General features: G+C 37.8%; 1 pseudogene; it reads right to left on the reverse strand.

Annotated features, from left to right (window-relative positions):
* Positions 1 to 6,048: 6,048 nt before the first annotated feature.
* LOC107807085 (uncharacterized) lies at positions 6,049 to 17,351 on the reverse strand (annotated as a pseudogene).
* Positions 17,352 to 18,232: the final 881 nt, after the last annotated feature.

Below are 18,232 nucleotides of genomic sequence, written 5' to 3' on the forward strand. Positions count from 1 at the left end.
GCTGCTTGACGTCCGCAGACTTGATTCCCTTCATGTTAAATTATTGTATTGTTCTATATTTTCAGACAGTGATTTTATCAGTCAGACTTTGTATTCATATTAGATGCTCATGTACTCAGTGACACCGGGTTTTTGGAGTATTGTATTTGAAATTGTGAGTTTCTTTCGCTGAATTTAATTATTATGTTTTTCGCATTTAAAAGATATGGTGGTTTATTGAGATCGTTGGCTTGCCTAGTAGTGAGATAGGCGCCATCACGACAGGTGAGATTTTGGGTCGTGATAATTACTAACAAGTATGATAACCATCATTCTAGTCATGGAAGATATGGAGTTGAATCAAGGAACATGAAAGAAAAACATGAAAAAATATTTTACAAGGGTAGTGAGGTAAGTTTGATCCTTGAAAACTATAAGATATCGATACCATTCTTTGAAGGAATTCATGGTCTGAATGCCTACCTTAATTTGGAGAGCAAGGTGGACGATGTCTTTGCATCATATCCATGTTAGGAAACTAAAAGATTAGAGTTGGTTACTAAAGCACTTCATTGCAATGCTTCTTTGTGGTGGTACAACCATGAAACTACCTCTAAAACACTTCATGTCCATCCATTGAGACTTGGGATACAATGAAGTTTCTTTTGAGAAGCAAGTTTGCACCTTTGAGTTTAAAAGATATGGGGCACAAGAAGAATGAGACTTCCATGAGGGGAAAATCTATTTCTTTTGATTACCCAAGAACATCAAAGCATGGAAGCCTTCCAAAAGGAGATCTTCTAATGAAAATTCTTCTTCATGTTTAACTCCATCTACAATAAACAACAGTGAGCAAGCGAGACAAAATAAAGAGAGGAGTAAGGGAGTGACAATTCACAATTTAATAGAGGCGAATAGAGAGGTTGAGAGGAGTAATGTGAGAGAGATGTCAAAAGAGAAAAATTCGAGCGAAAGTGAAGAAGAGAGTGTTGCAAAAGAAAGTTTGAGTGAAAATCCTTCTTGTCTTCATTCTGACTTGTTAGCGCCTTCTTTGTCTAGTGTGCATTTCTCTAATGTGCAGGCCTTAAAGGATACCTTTGGCAAATTGGAGTAAACCATACAAGATGCCACTATTTCACGTGGCCAGGGAAATCCAGAGGATACAACATTAAAGAATAATGATTCATTCTTAAGCATAATAAACAAAGGTAAAGAAAAACTTCTAGGAGTAACTCAAAGTATAATCACCGATCATAACTCCTTTTCTTGGAGAGAATATTTTTCTCATTTAAGTGCTTATGTTAGTTGTGATTCTTGTGAGCCTAGTGAATCTTTACTTTTTGTTACAAATCATGAAGTTTGTTGTGATGATTCACTAGTTGATCTCAATAGTCAGATAATAATCACTCATATGAGTTTGAACTCGATGGTCTTATGTGAGGTGACTTTGTAAATAATCTATTTGAAAGAGGAGGGAAAGTTGAATGTTCACCTTATTTTGAGGGGATTGATGCTTTAAGTGGAGACATAACTCAAAGTACTAATGGCCATGACTTTGTTGATTATTTGTTTCAACTTCATAGTAATGATTGTGTTGTTGAAAGAACTTCCTTAATGAGTGAGTTTAAACTTGTTGATTCTTCTTCTCATAAGAATAATATGTTGCAATGTTATGAGAGCATGACACAAGAAAAGTTGAATGAGAAATGTAAAGATACCCCGGGGGAGCATGAATCTTGTTCATGTAATGATACTTACCACACTGTGACAATTGACAGCCTCTAGTGGTGAGTGTGTCTGTGCCAGTTCTGTAATGACATAATCGGTCATTTTGAGCTATAGTGAGTCATTCAGTGGTTTGAGGCCTTGAGAAGCTTCACTTTAGGTATTGTGACTTGCACGTCTGATCGGAATTTAATTTCGAGAAGTTCGGAGTCGATTCGGATGGAAAATTCTCATTTCGAAAGCTTTAAGTTGGAAGAATTGACTAAGGTTTGACTTTTGAGTAAACAACCTTGGAATCGGGATTTAAAAGTTCCAACAGGTTTGTATGATGATTTTGGACTTGGGTGTATGTCCGGATTGGGTTTTGGATGACTCGGGAGTGTTTCAGCGCCTATTGTGGGAAGTTAGCATTTTGGGAAAATTTCATAAATTTGGGTTGAAGCGTAATTTAATGCTATCGGTGTCCATTTGGAATTCTGAGCCTGGAAATAGCTCTGTATGGTGATTCTGGTCTTAGGATCGCGGCCGGATGTGGATTTGGTGGTCTGTAGGTCATTTCGGAGTCATTTGGCGAAAGTTGAAAGTTGGAGGTTTTTGGAAGTTTGACCGGGAGTGAACTTTTTGTTATTGGGGTCAAATTCTGATTCTAGAAGTTGGAGTAGGACTGTAATGTCAATTATGTCTTGTGTGCAAAATTTGAGGTCAGTTGGACTTGATTTGATAGGTTCCGGTACAAGTTATAGAATTTTAAATTTTGGAAATTTGTAAGTTTGATTCGAGGCATGATTCGTGATTTCGATATTGTTTGACGTGGTTCGAGGCTTCTACTAGGTTCATATTTTATTTTGGAATGTGTTGGTATAATTGGTTGAGGTCCCGAGGGCCTCGGAAGGATTTCGGATGGTAAACAGATCGAGTTTGGGCTTGGAGGAATGTTGGAGCTGCTGTCATCTGGTGTAACCGCACCTATGAGGTTTTGGCCATAGGTGCGGAGCATCAGAAACGGCCAGTAGGGTCGCAGAAGTGGTCCTGGGCGAGCTGGGCAGTGCCCGCAAGTGCGAGACTTTTTCCGCATCTGCGATGGCGCAGATGTGGCCTCTTGGAGCGCAGAAGCGGAGTGGAGCGCAGGAGCGAGGTGTATTTGCCCACCTGCGATGTCGCATGAGCTGGACGTTGTCCGCAGGTACGAAGGGGCGGCCTCCAGTGTTTTCCCACAGAAGCAGTCTTGGTGCCGCAGAAGCGGCCTTTGGCTTCTCAGGTGCGAAAGTCGCCTGGGCAGAATGCATAAGTTAGCCAAATCGGGTTTTGGCTCATTTCACCTCTTTTCTCTCGTTGGAGCAGGCCTTGGGGGCAATTTTGGAGTGCCATTTTATCATCCTTCATGAGGTAAGTAATTCCCACATATTGTGAGTTAAATACATGGATTTTATATGGATTCAAGCATGAAAATATATAGAAATTGTGAGATTTTGAAAGAAATCTAGAAATCGGTATTTTTGGATTTTGACCACAAAATTGGATATGGAATTGAGAATAAATTATATATTTGAGTTCGTAATGTTATGGGTAATGCTTATCTTCGAACATATTCGGAATCTGGGCATGTGGGCCCGAGGGTTGCTTTATCGATTTTTCGAGTGGAGTGGGAATTTGTTTAAATTGATTTGTTATGAGTATTAGAGTATATTTTTATGGGTTTGCACATTGTTTGACTAGTTTTGGAGCGACAGGCATTGGTTTGAGGTGTTAGAGAGGCTTTGGAGCCGGTTATGGAACTTCGAAGCGAGGTAAGTCTCCTGTCTAACTCTATGAGGGGGAGGTGATGTATTTGATGTGTGTAACTTGTTGCGCGGACTACGTACGCGCGAGGTGACGAGAGTCCGTACGTTGTTACTCATGTTATTGTCTGGGTAGACTTAGATTTACATCATGTTGTACTTGTACTATAGGGATTATCCTTGCTCGTTAATTCTTTATTTCACATTATGACTTGAGACAAGACATGTGTAGAGTGATAGACTTGTTATTGTAGAGTTTTTGAGGGTTTCATGATTTTCCACGAAATAGTGGTGTTCCTCTTACGGATTTCTCACGCATTGTGCATTTTCATCGAACAATTTTCCTTAAAAATTATAACTCACATGTTTATTCATTAGTGGGGGTCAAGGACCTATTTCGGCTTCTTATTCTAATGGGACGAGTCGTTCGCCTCGGTAGAATTTATGAACCACACTCTAATGGGATCGGGTCGTTCGCCTCGGCAGAATTTATGAACCACACTCTAATGGGATCAGGCCGTTCGGCTCGACAGAATTTATGAACCACACTCTAATGGGATCGGGTCGGTTGCCTCGGCAGGATTTATGTACCACACTCTCATGGGAGCGGATCGTTCGCCTCGGTAGTTTAATAGATGCATCTATGGTTCGTGTCGTTCGACCCTCGGCAGTGCACAGTTTAATAATTATGTTGGATCGGGTCGTACGACTCCACATTTCAATAAAATATCCTCATGGAATCGTGTGAAATATTTGGAAAGAAGCCAGGGTTAAATATGTGGTACAATTATCCTCCTTACAATAAACTCAAGCTTTTAATTAGCAAATTCCTCATCAACCGGAGCATATATATGTGTATAATGGACCTCACCAAATAGGTTGTTATAATTCGAATCAGGAAAATATTTACAGATATTTTATTTATTTACTTTGCCTCATATTTGTTCACCTCCGTATTATACTGGTATTATTGGACCACTAGTGAGTGTCGATGTCGACCCCTCGTCACTACTTCTCCGGAGTTAGGCTAGATACTTACTGGGTACACGTGGATTTACGTACTCATGCTACACTTGCTGCACATTTGTGTTCAGGTACTTTTATGTCCGGTGGTCCTTTGAGCACGGAGGCACAGATGATGTGGGGACTTGCCGCGAGCTGCATTTCAGGTTATGATCCGCAGCCAGCAGAGTCTCTTTCAGAGTTATTTGTATTTTTCATGTCTAAGTTGTACTCCGGACAGATATTGTACTTTATTTTTACTTCTTAGTTGATGCTCATGCACTTGTGACACCGGGTTTTGGAGTGATTACGAGTTGTTCTGTATTGAAATTGTTGAAAATATTATCATTTACTCTGTAATTTCCATCTTTTACTATTTAATGGAAAGAAAATATGATTTCAAAATATTAAAACGAGAACCAAATTAAGTATTTATTGTTGGCTTGCCTGACAGCTATGTCCGGCGCCATCACGACCTTTAATGAATTTTGGGTCGTGACAAGTTTACCTTGTGATATTCAGATAAGGTTATGGTTGTTTTGTTGAGAATTAGTTCCTCCCAAACAGTAGGCCCCACTTCCCCACATAAAAGAAAAATATTGAATATTTACAATGGTAAAAAAAAACTAATTTAATTTATATATACTGATAGTACTTATAAAAAAACTATTATATATGTTTAATGCAATTTAATCAGTTATATCATTCATATTTTTTAGGCTAAATTAGCATAGTGGATTTGTTATGAATTATTATACATTGTCGTAGGCCGACTCAATCTAACAATGTAAAAAAACAAATATATAATATTAGTACACAAAGTCAATTAAATTAAAACTCGAAAAACACAAGCCAAAATCCCTGGTTTTGTCAAGCCACACATTTTCTTCAAAAATCACGTGCGTGTGCTGGGATTGTGGCTTAACGAAAAATTGGTACGTAGATTTAATTCGTATCAAGTGATCAATTTACCAGAGTAATTCCTATTCATCTCAATAATATATTTTTATGTAACAGTCAGAGAGTTGAATTTAAGTACCGTAATTTCAAAACTGTATTGCATGCAACATGTTTTTTACCGTTCTGTAATTTTATTTCCCCTCCTGTTTTAAAGTTATTGTTTTAATCTTTCTTTTTTCGACGGTGATATCCAACTAGCTTGTACACACCACGACTATTTTATTGATGTAGCCTAATTTTCTAGCACATTTTTTTCTTCAATCTTTCCAATCAAATAGTATATATCTTGGTTTATTTCCTTAAGCTTCACAAAAATGGAATACTCGGTCAATTGCTGAGCTCTCCTTTCCTATTTAACTAACTTATGCACTATATTTACCATACATAAATACACTTTGAAATAGTCACAACTCGTACCTACTCATTGTATTTGGTAGCAAAATCCTAACAGTAAATACAATGTATATTGTGTATGGAGTCACATATGGTGATACAATAACTGTATGTAGTACTGTATTTTAGTGTATTGTATGTGTTGATTGATACAACCATTTAAAGCGAATGAATACAAGTGATGCAAGTTGTTAACATTGAACAATAGCTATAAATGATAATTAGGTAAACTATAATTACTTATGGTAATTAAACTCTAAACTGTAATACTTTATGAAAATTCCTCAATAACTTTTAATTGGTAACTGAAAAAAGTCCAAAGATTACAAAAGAGAGAAGTGGTATGAGCCAATGAAGGAAACTCTAACAAGCTGAAGGCACTGCACTGAAAGGATCACCAAATGCTGCAATATTCCCTGGCCTTGAAAATACAATCTACAAGAATTGAAGTACCCCTTTGAGTTGTTTACTTCTCAAATTCGGTAAGACAATTTCAAGATTTCTTGTAAAAATTTGAATAAATGCATGTATTTGCATAATTTGGTAAATAAAATCGTGCTTTCCAATTGCATAATAAGTAGTTCACATAATTCAACATGGTATCATAATAAGTTTGGGATGTGTAGTTAGAGTCAATATCCTAATTATTATTTCATAGTCACTTGATCTTAGATCCTAAAGTGAAGATCAAGGTCCATTTGATTAGAACTAATAAGTTTTAGACCACTTTGCCCTTATATTCAAAGAATTCTCAACATACCTGATAATCTCCTAGTGTGCACGTTTTGAATCCAGCAGCACAGTAATCAAAGTAGTACTCCCATGTCCTGATGAACTTGTCGTCGAATCCCAAAGCATGAATTTGGCTAGTTACACAGTTATTAATGCTCAAGTGTCAGAGTCGAGAAATAGGTTGAACACAATAGAACTGATGTTGGTTTACTTACCTTTGTTTTTGCAGGAAGTTTTTCCGCCAGCATCTCAGTGTTTGATAGTAATGAATTCCTATATCTTCTAGGTGCTCTACACTGTATTTACAACATTTTCATATGATTTAAAACATGATTTTTAATAAGAGATAACATGTTATGTGCAAAATCAAAAATCAACTCGTTCTTACCTTAGTCTGGACGCTGCAGCCATGGCTGATGTTACTCGACTAAGTGCAGGCAAGCATGCACCTGGGAATATATACTCTTTTATGAAGTCAGAGCTCTGCCTGTATTCGTCATACCTCTCGTCTGGTATTGAAATGAACTAAGGAAAGCAAACACTTGTGAAAAATCAGCAAAAAAATTGAAGGGAAAAAGTGAAAAAAGTGGAATGTGTTGAGGATCATTACCTGCAGAACAAGAAGGCCATCTCCTGCAAGTGCGGAATCACAGCAAGTAAAGAACTCCTCCATAAACTCATGACCAACAGCTTCTAACATCTCACTGAAAACGATTATTAGTACAGTTATCACTCTGCATAGTAATGAGTAATAGGAAATGACCTAATTTTAGTAGGCCAAAACTTACCATGATATAATCCTGTCATATCTCGACATATTTGGCAATTGCCGATAGTCACATAGGAGAAATGTTATGTGATCCTGTGAATATATTTCATTGAACTTAGGTAGTAAAAGGGCAGCCCGGTGCACCAAGCATCCAATTCACGCAGGGTCCGGGGAAGGGCCGCAACCCAAGGGGCTGTGATGCAGGCAGCCTACCCTAATGCAAGCATCAATGGTTGAACTTAGTATTTATTAAAATTTTCCAAAATTGGCTTCAAGTGTTTAACAGATATAAAGCATGTTTTTGTATGATATAACTTCTCTAGCCCGACTTTAGACCTTGCTTGTTTTCGATCTTTAGGTAGTTTAGAATAGAACAAAAGAATTGTGCATCTTGAGTTTCCACTGATGTTTGAAGTTATATACCTGAAGGCCTGCTTGCTGAACTCTTAACTGTGCATATTTCAGTTGCTGTTCAGAGAGAGTGATACCGGTATATTTACATCCTGTTCGCTTAACAGCTTCCACAGCCAAACTTCCCCAACCACATCCTATCTCTAAAATGTGATGTTCCTTGCTAACTTTTGCCTAAAAATATTAGCATCAGAATCAGGTTAGGCTTGAAAATTATGTCGAAATAAGGGGTTACTTACTTTGTTGATGACTTACCTTTTCAATGAGAAGAGAAATTTTCCTCTCCTGTGCAACTTTCAAGTCTTCCTCTTCACTCTAGAACAAGTATAAAGGAAAAATAGATCAACATAAAAATGAGATTAAAGAACAGAAATGTAGATTGCCTAAGATATGGAGACGACGTTGCAAATATTTGAAATTCGAGCTCTTACCTTAAAAATTGCACATGAATATGTCATTGTCTCATCTAGAAATAGCGAGAAGAGTTCATTACTCTGGAAAAGAAGCAACAAATATACTTATCAATTTACACTTGAAGCCATGGACCTATTTATGATGAGAAAGTTACACGAAAACAGCAGGCAAAAATCCATATGCATTGAGAACTTCAATTTCATTAGTGATCTTGACATCAGTAGGTGCTTTGGGTGATACAGTAAACAAGTTATTTACCAGGTCATAGTGACGAGAGATGTTCCGACGAGCCTGAGTCAGGGTGTTTTGATTTGAAACATGTCGAACGAAATATTTTGCAGATGATACTGCAGCTGTAAAAAGCAATGGTGTCCACCAGCCTCTGGAGAGCAAAGGTAACGAAAAACCTTTAACATATGAACGTAAGTTGCAATTTCCTGATTTCAGTTTCTATAAACTACTTACCTTTTCTTACTAGACCTTGTCACTAATGCTTTCAAATCTCTGTTGTTAACGAAAATCTGTAAAAGAATTCAGGATGCCAAGTACCAACAAATAGCTATTTACAAAGAAATAGAGTCATTTCCTCACCATGAAAAGATTAAGAAGACCTTCATTCTTATCAACAAAAGAAAAATCCCCTTGAATAAAAGCATCGGCAAGGCCTAAGTCACCTTGAGTTGCAACCTGTAAGAGATTATTATATGTTAAAAAATTTATCCATATTGTAGAATTCTTTGAAATTTTCTTTTTATTGGCTTGAGGAATTGTACGAGAGGAAAAAAACAAAGAACTTCAATTACCTTCCAGTAAAACCGCGGACTATGAACTCTAAGAGAAACTTTAAGAGAGCTTTTATCCTTCGAAGGTGAACATCGTGCCCCCTTCTTCTAACAAGCTGAGCACAGAAAACATATAGTCTAAAAATAATGTACGAATGATTCGTTTGTGTTTATAAGTACATAAGAGAACAGAAAGTAACAGGAAATTATAAACAAACAGGATTCGTTGAAAGAGGAATACTTCTTCAATAAAATAGTTTTGGCTTCTTAACATGTGTTATTGTCATGACCCGAAATTTACCACTGATGGGATCGTGATGGCGCCTAACATTTCACTTGCTAGGCAAGCCAATGTTAGAAAATCGTTAAACCAATTCCTTATTTTCATTCAGTAAATAACAATAATTAACTAAGATGAAATATAATAAGTGCGGAATATCATAAAACTGTATTAATTACTGCCACCCGGATCTGGAGTCACAATTCACGAGCATTCTAGAATTTACTACAAGTAATAGTCTAAAAGAAATACGACTGTCTCAATGAAAGAAACAGTAGAACAGAAAAGATAGACGGGGACTTCAAGGTCTGTGAACACCGACAGATCTACCTTGAGTCTCCGGAGAGCAGACCAATAGCAAAATCTCGATCAACCCGAGCCAGTATCAAAATCTGCACAGAAAGTGCAGAGTGCAGTATCAGTACAACCGACCACATGTACTGGTAAGTGTCGAGCCTAACCTCGACAAAGTAGTGACGAGGCTAAGGCAAGGCACCTACAAATCAACTTGTACAATTTAACAGTGTATATGCGAATAACATAAATGAAGAACTAAACAGGAAATGTTGGGAGGGGAACATACTGAGGGGAACACAAGATAAAGAACTACAACAGAATAATCACCAGAGCAGTCAATATGCCATGAATCAACAGGAATAGTGAATACAGTAAGGAAAATGCACGACATCACCCTTCGTGCTTTTACTCTCAATCTCACCATAAAATAAATAGAAACGACACGATATCACCCTTCGTGCATTAACTCTCATATCATGGCACGGCATCACCATTCGTGAATTAACACTCACAATATGGCACGGCACCCTTCGTGCATTAACACTCACACTATGGCACGGCATCACCCTTCGTGCATTATCACTCATAATATGGCACTGTGTCACCCTTCGTGCATTAACACTCTCCCTTACCAAAATACAATGCATTAATATCAACATGGAGATAGAATAACAAGTACAAACCTTACTTCAATATTTGGTTCCATAACATCAATCTCAACTTTGAAATAAAAACTCAATTATCACCAGAAAATCTGTAAACATGATAAGAACGATAAATTGAATAACACTAGTATAACACATCGCAAGTAGGCATAGGAATGAGACAATATAAGAAAAATTGAGAAACATAAAAAATAGGTAAATTGGCGGCGCATAAGTACTTGTCACCTCACATATACACCGCTCACACGAATTTCACTTAGCAAGTAATTTAAGGTTCCTAATTCCCTCAAGTCAGGGTTAGATACAACACTTACCTCGCTCCGAAGGCCACTTAATTCTATCCAAAAATCCTAATTTCACCATAAAAATTCTAGATTCTAGTTTGAAATCTTGTTATAAGATGTAAAAGATTGAAAGAAAAGAGTTAGGAATCACTTACCTATGATTTGGGGAAGATTTGGTCTTTGAAAAATCGCCTCTTAAAGTTTTGGGTTTTGAAAATATGAAGAATGAATGAAAAATCCTGTCTAACCCCCTTTTACTCAGCTGCAGGTGTCGCAATTGCGACCTGAGCTTCACAAATGCGAAGTTCGCAATGCGAAGGAACAATCGCAATTGCGATGCCCTTCACAATCTCGCTGCCTTCGCAAATGCGAGAAAAGTGTCGCATTTGCGACCACTGAACCTCGCAAATGCGAGTAAATGTTTGCATTTGCGAACCAGCCCTTCCGAGACTCCCTTCGCAATTGTGAAGGTAACCTCGCAAATGCGAGAACTGCTGGCCAGGCTTCTGATTGCAATTTCCATGAAAGCCTCGCAATTGTGGACCCTGTTATGTTCGCATTTGCGATGCCTGATCTCGCAATTGCGAGATTAGTTATACCAGCAAAGTTTCTAAGTTTAAAACATCCCGTGGCCTATCCGAAACTCACCCGAGCCCTCGGGTCTCCAAACCAAATATGCACACAAGTCTAAAAACATCATACGAACTTGCTCGCATGATTAAATCGCCAAAATAACACCTAGAACTACGAATTTAGCACCAAATCAAATAAAATTCTCCAGAACACTTTAAAATTCATATCTTCTCAATTGGACGTCCGAATCACGTCAAACCAACTCCGTTTCTCACCAAATTTCACAGACATGTCTTAAATATCATAATGAACCTGTACCGGGCTCCGAAACCAAAATACGGACCCGATACTAACAATGCCAAATATCAATCAATTCTTAAAAATAAATAATTTTCAAACTTTTAATTTTCATCAAAAATTCATAACTCAAGTTAGGGACCTCCGAATTCAATTCCGGGCATACGCCCAGGTCCCATAAATCCTAACCCGTTTACCAAAAATATTGACCGAATCAACTAAAATCAACTTTTAAGGCAAAAATTCTTATTTTCATTAGTTTTCAAAATCAAAACTTTCCGGAAATCTGCCCGGAATGCGCACGCAAATCGAGGAGGGTAAAAATGAGATTTTTAAGGCTTAAGAGCGCAGATTTGAGTTCTAAAATATAAGATGAACTTTTGGGTCATCACAGTTGTAAGATGAGAAATTGGATTGATAGAAATACCATGTTGTTAGATATAACCATTTTGGGATTAGAACTATACAAGGTGAAACTGTTATAACTCACATTATGCATCCTGTTGAAATGAAACTCTTGAGAAATCTAGTAACGAGGATGCGTGCTCCTGTTTCTGTCCAGGTAGGTACCATGTGTTTTGGATTGTTCAGGACACTATAGTTTCTCTTAAGCAGACCTTGTGCAGCAATCGCGCCTGCCTGAGAAGGAGAAAAAGTAGATTATTATTGACACATTGTGTTGTGCTCATGGATTTCCTTCCTCCTTTTGCTGAAAACTTTATGTGTATTAATATTTTCTGTTCTCTTAGGAATATGTCTCATGCTTCAAGTTAAAATCTGTTAAGATTTAGCGGAATAGTTCTACCTTTAGTCCATCCTCATGGAAACCATTGCCTGAAAATATTGCAAAAAATATAACTTCAATAACCGGTGAAAGCCAAAGCAGCTATACACTTTGTGTACTGTAGGAGGTTACAAGGAACATCCACTTTGAAGCAACTCCGTAATCTATATAGAAAAAGATTCATACCTTGATATGCTCCACAAAACCATATTCCTCTCTTTCCTTGGATTTGATCTAGCTCGGATGAAGCTATTGATGCAGCAACTGAGGGTATGGGGTGGCCTGTGGTACTTAAGCATCATATGTTCAGGTGTGTGAGGAGGATTAAGAGTTACACAGTAAGGTCGCTCTGTCTCACCAAGATTCTGTAGGTTTATACATTTCAAAGACAAGAGGACAGTTAACAAGAGGAAAGACTTTTCCGCTGAACAACATTAGAATGGTTCTGATGCATCGCACACCTGGAGTATATTGAGCCAATATGTCACGCATACTTTATCGTTCATGGTTCCAAGAAAATTCCATGCTGCTGGGTTGCGAGGCAGGAAATTTTTGTCACAATGAAGGTAAATATCACTGTCGTAGAGGAATAGAAATGAGTGTGCATTTTGATATCATAAAATCTTTGTAACTGGTAGAGTTGCTGTCACGTGACCAGGAGGTCACGGGTTCGAGCCGTGAAAACAACCTCTTGCAGAAATGCAGGATAAGGCTGTGTACAATTGACTCTTGTGTCCGGCCCTTCCCTGGACCCGAGCATAGCGGGAGCTTAGTGTACCGGACTGCCCTTTTATGCATTCTCTTCAACATTATATTCTGCCCTTCACGCGGCATTCATTAGAATTCATTCACTAATTTCAGAGGCAGTATTGCTAGCTTTATTTCTGCCTTCAGAAAACACTTTCAGATTAACCTTAGAAATTTAGTAGGTTGAGTTGTGTTAGTTGACTATAGTTTCCCCGAGTAACAGATACTACTTATCTAACATGGACATACATTTATGGCCATTTCTGAGAGGAAGATAACTACATCATCTGTATCAGTCTAAGCATGAACTAAAAAAAAAAAAGAGCAGTCCGATGCACTAAGCTCCCACAATGCGCGGAGTCCGGGGAAGGATCAGATCACAAGGGTCCGGGAAAGAATGAGATCACAAGGGTATATTGTACGCAGCATTAACCTGCATTTCTGCAAGAGGTTGTTTTCACGGTTTGAACTCGTGACCTCCTGGTCACATGACAACAACTTTACCAGTTGCGCTAAGGCTCCCCTTCAGTCTAAGCATGAGCTGTTTGGAAAAAAAAAAGTAAAAAAGAATGAGAAAAGGAAGGCGAAAGTACCTATAAACATATTGGAAAGCACCAAGTATTCTTGTTTCATCGTATGCTGCCTCTTTGCCTAACATTCTCAGAGTATCTGGTGCATGTGCAGCCATTATGCATCCATCGCATACGTCTTTGGAACCATCAGTGCAAGCTACAGTACAACCTGCAAACGCTCTTTCTTTTACAGTTAGAATCATCAGTAGTTCCTAACTGTGGGATTTAAAATAGACATGAGAAAATAGAGGTATTTAAAATGCTAAAACCAAAGCGCACCTTCTTCATTCGTTGATAAAGAATTTACTTCACAACTAGTCTTTAATTGGCAGCCTCTCTTCTCCAGCTCCTCCTTAACCTGCTTTGAACACCCATCATATAACTCAGAAAGACGATAGAAGCTTAACAAATCGCTCAAGAAAGCAAATAACTGGTAATTACTAGGACTTTGTGGTACATGGAAAATAATATACCACCTTGTTTACATATGTACGTGATCGCCATCTAACAGTGAGCCATTGAGGGCGACCAAAGAGCTGTAAAGAAAGAATGAAAGCACTCAAAACATCAAAATGATACATAGAAGCATTCAAATTCAGTATCTGCTATGGACTACATTTAGCAATTGGCTATAAGCTATACAAAAAATATGCTCATTACTACCTGCAAAAGATGGTGGTTGTGACAGAATGAAAGAATGGAATAAGCAGAAAAGTCCATTACTCCATCCGAGCGGCAGGACCAAATTGAAACACATATTGGAATCTGTCAAAACATATTTGTGAATTGCTTATAGAAAGATCAATTTTTTGAATGAAACAAAATGGCCTATGCATGTAGCAAAATCAAGAACTATGACAGAACGAAAGTCTCACCAGATAAGCTTTCTAAAATAACTCCGAATAGCCATGTGACTGAATAAAATGTCCTAACGTTTCGTTCCGATCAATGTCAGGATTGTTATCAAGTGCCTCAAGGTAACTGCAATGGAGTCGGAAACATAAACTACATTAAAGACAACTCTTTTTTGATACAAAATACAGCACAGGTGCAAAACAGAATGATTTAGTCCTTTACAACCAAAGAATACTCTGTGCTCTAACAATGAAACGTCAACATCAAAGGGATTTATATTTATTATTCATCCGTTTCAATTTAGGTGAGGTGATTTGACTAGGTACAGAGTTTAAGAAAAAAATAGACTTTTGAAACTTGTGATCCTAAGAATGTTTGGTTTACGTTATGGAAGAAAGACATGTATATGTGATATTAGATATTGACTAGTGATAGTTATATATGAAATGAACTAAAGATATATTTTAATACTCTAGGGGATTCTAATAGACTAGAAGTCCTTCCGGCCGGGCCAAGGGACGGTCTCAGGTAGACTGTTTCTATGGGGCGTAGGCCTCCCAAAAGGTAATGGAGGCGTGCAAAGGTTTCCTCGGGCCGGGAGATTGTCCCTCGAGTGCAAAGACAGAAGGGATCTTGACTGCAAGACATTTAAGGTGATTTGTGTATCTACCCCAACGATGCTATTGTTCCGTACAATTATGGAAGAAGATCCGAGCAAGATATGCACCTGGTAAAAGCTTTATGGGGCCATGTCATTTGTGTGATTTTAAAGCTTCTCATATGGGTAAAATGAACAGTATAAAGTTAAATTATTTCCAATTCTAGAAATGTGTCATTCTTTTTGGAACGGACTAATAAGGAAATTGTATCATCTAAATTGAAATAGAGGGAGTAACTGATAGTAAAGCTAAAGGATGTAATGGTACCTTATTATATCCCGCTTGAACTTGATGATTTCTCTAATCATTTTCCAAAAGTATGGATTCAAGACATTCTTTTTCTGTGCAAACAAACCAGAGAGTCCATTTCGGCTACCCCATTCACAACCATGCCCGTTGTCCAAGCTCACTGAAAATGACATATCAGACATCTCCATATCAACTCCAAGACTCAAAAAATTCCATCATGTTTGGATAAGTTACCTGTCAAATACACCAATTCAACATACATTAGTGCTGAAACCAAATGGACTCGCTAGCTATGAACAGTTCCAGCTGAATGCCAAAAACAACATACCAAGAGCAGAAACATTAGGATAATGATTTACTCAAGAATCTTAGAAACAATCAAGACAAAAATTCAACACAATTTGGAATTTGTTGATAAATGGATCTTAGGCCTAGCTCATCCCCAAAAGTTAGCTTAAGAGGTGAGGATTGCCCAAGACCATAAAAAGTGTTAGGATCGGGAAAACGGGTAGTGCGGAATTTAGCCAACAACGTTATAATGACAATAACAAAGACAATGCAAGTTGATAATAACGGCAATTAAAGTATATAAAGAAGACATCAATTTAACGTGGTTCGGTGAGTATGACCTACATACACAAGCGGAGAAGTGTAATTTTACTATACCTTTAAGAGTACAAAAGAGAGTACAAAATTAGAGTAAATACTCTAATCAATCCCAAATACCCTAAGGGAATAACCTCACAAGATCACTCCAAAGAAAGGGTCCACACAGGTGCTTCCCAACACTTAACTCTCATACAAAACACCCTTGATAAAGGAGAAAAGGAAGAAACAAGAAATGAAGATTCAAGTCTTGTTGGTGTGTTTAAAATAAACTAATTGCCTCTTCTTTCATAGGCAAAACAATCTTTGACCTCTTAGTTGTAAAAGAAAAGATACAACTTATGCAAATGATATCCACCACACAATGCAATACTTTTGGGTCCCAAAGAATATTGCCAACAAAGTCTACTTTGCAAATATGCTTATGTGAGATGGACTACATTAGCCAAAATATTGGCCATATTACAAAAAGAGACAAATGACTCATCCCTCAACCAACGTGGGGCACTTAATACCTCTCTCGCACACCCGGTCCGACTCTAATACCATGTTAAAAAAATAGATATTAGGTCTAACTCAACCCCAAAATCCTAACTGATAAGGATTGCTCAAGCTATATAAGGAGACCAACTTCCCCATCCCATCCATTTCTGCAAGAGGTTGTTTTCACGGTTTGAACTCGTGACCTCCTGGTCACATGACAACAACTTTACCAGTTGCGCTAAGGCTCCCCTTCAGTCTAAGCATGAGCTGTTTGGAAAAAAAAAAGTAAAAAAGAATGAGAAAAGGAAGGCGAAAGTACCTATAAACATATTGGAAAGCACCAAGTATTCTTGTTTCATCGTATGCTGCCTCTTTGCCTAACATTCTCAGAGTATCTGGTGCATGTGCAGCCATTATGCATCCATCGCATACGTCTTTGGAACCATCAGTGCAAGCTACAGTACAACCTGCAAACGCTCTTTCTTTTACAGTTAGAATCATCAGTAGTTCCTAACTGTGGGATTTAAAATAGACATGAGAAAATAGAGGTATTTAAAATGCTAAAACCAAAGCGCACCTTCTTCATTCGTTGATAAAGAATTTACTTCACAACTAGTCTTTAATTGGCAGCCTCTCTTCTCCAGCTCCTCCTTAACCTGCTTTGAACACCCATCATATAACTCAGAAAGACGATAGAAGCTTAACAAATCGCTCAAGAAAGCAAATAACTGGTAATTACTAGGACTTTGTGGTACATGGAAAATAATATACCACCTTGTTTACATATGTACGTGATCGCCATCTAACAGTGAGCCATTGAGGGCGACCAAAGAGCTGTAAAGAAAGAATGAAAGCACTCAAAACATCAAAATGATACATAGAAGCATTCAAATTCAGTATCTGCTATGGACTACATTTAGCAATTGGCTATAAGCTATACAAAAAATATGCTCATTACTACCTGCAAAAGATGGTGGTTGTGACAGAATGAAAGAATGGAATAAGCAGAAAAGTCCATTACTCCATCCGAGCGGCAGGACCAAATTGAAACACATAATGGAATCTGTCAAAACATATTTGTGAATTGCTTATAGAAAGATCAATTTTTTGAATGAAACAAAATGGCCTATGCATGTAGCAAAATCAAGAACTATGACAGAACGAAAGTCTCACCAGATAAGCTTTCTAAAATAACTCCGAATAGCCATGTGACTGAATAAAATGTCCTAACGTTTCGTTCCGATCAATGTCAGGATTGTTATCAAGTGCCTCAAGGTAACTGCAATGGAGTCGGAAACATAAACTACATTAAAGACAACTCTTTTTTGATACAAAATACAGCACAGGTGCAAAACAGAATGATTTAGTCCTTTACAACCAAAGAATACTCTGTGCTCTAACAATGAAACGTCAACATCAAAGGGATTTATATTTATTATTCATCCGTTTCAATTTAGGTGAGGTGATTTGACTAGGTACAGAGTTTAAGAAAAAAATAGACTTTTGAAACTTGTGATCCTAAGAATGTTTGGTTTACGTTATGGAAGAAAGACATGTATATGTGATATTAGATATTGACTAGTGATAGTTATATATGAAATGAACTAAAGATATATTTTAATACTCTAGGGGATTCTAATAGACTAGAAGTCCTTCCGGCCGGGCCAAGGGACGGTCTCAGGTAGACTGTTTCTATGGGGCGTAGGCCTCCCAAAAGGTAATGGAGGCGTGCAAAGGTTTCCTCGGGCCGGGAGATTGTCCCTCGAGTGCAAAGACAGAAGGGATCTTGACTGCAAGACATTTAAGGTGATTTGTGTATCTACCCCAACGATGCTATTGTTCCGTACAATTATGGAAGAAGATCCGAGCAAGATATGCACCTGGTAAAAGCTTTATGGGGCCATGTCATTTGTGTGATTTTAAAGCTTCTCATATG

This window comes from Nicotiana tabacum, chromosome 14 (assembly GCF_000715075.1).
Source record: "Nicotiana tabacum cultivar K326 chromosome 14, ASM71507v2, whole genome shotgun sequence".
Lineage (NCBI taxonomy): Eukaryota > Viridiplantae > Streptophyta > Magnoliopsida > Solanales > Solanaceae > Nicotiana > Nicotiana tabacum.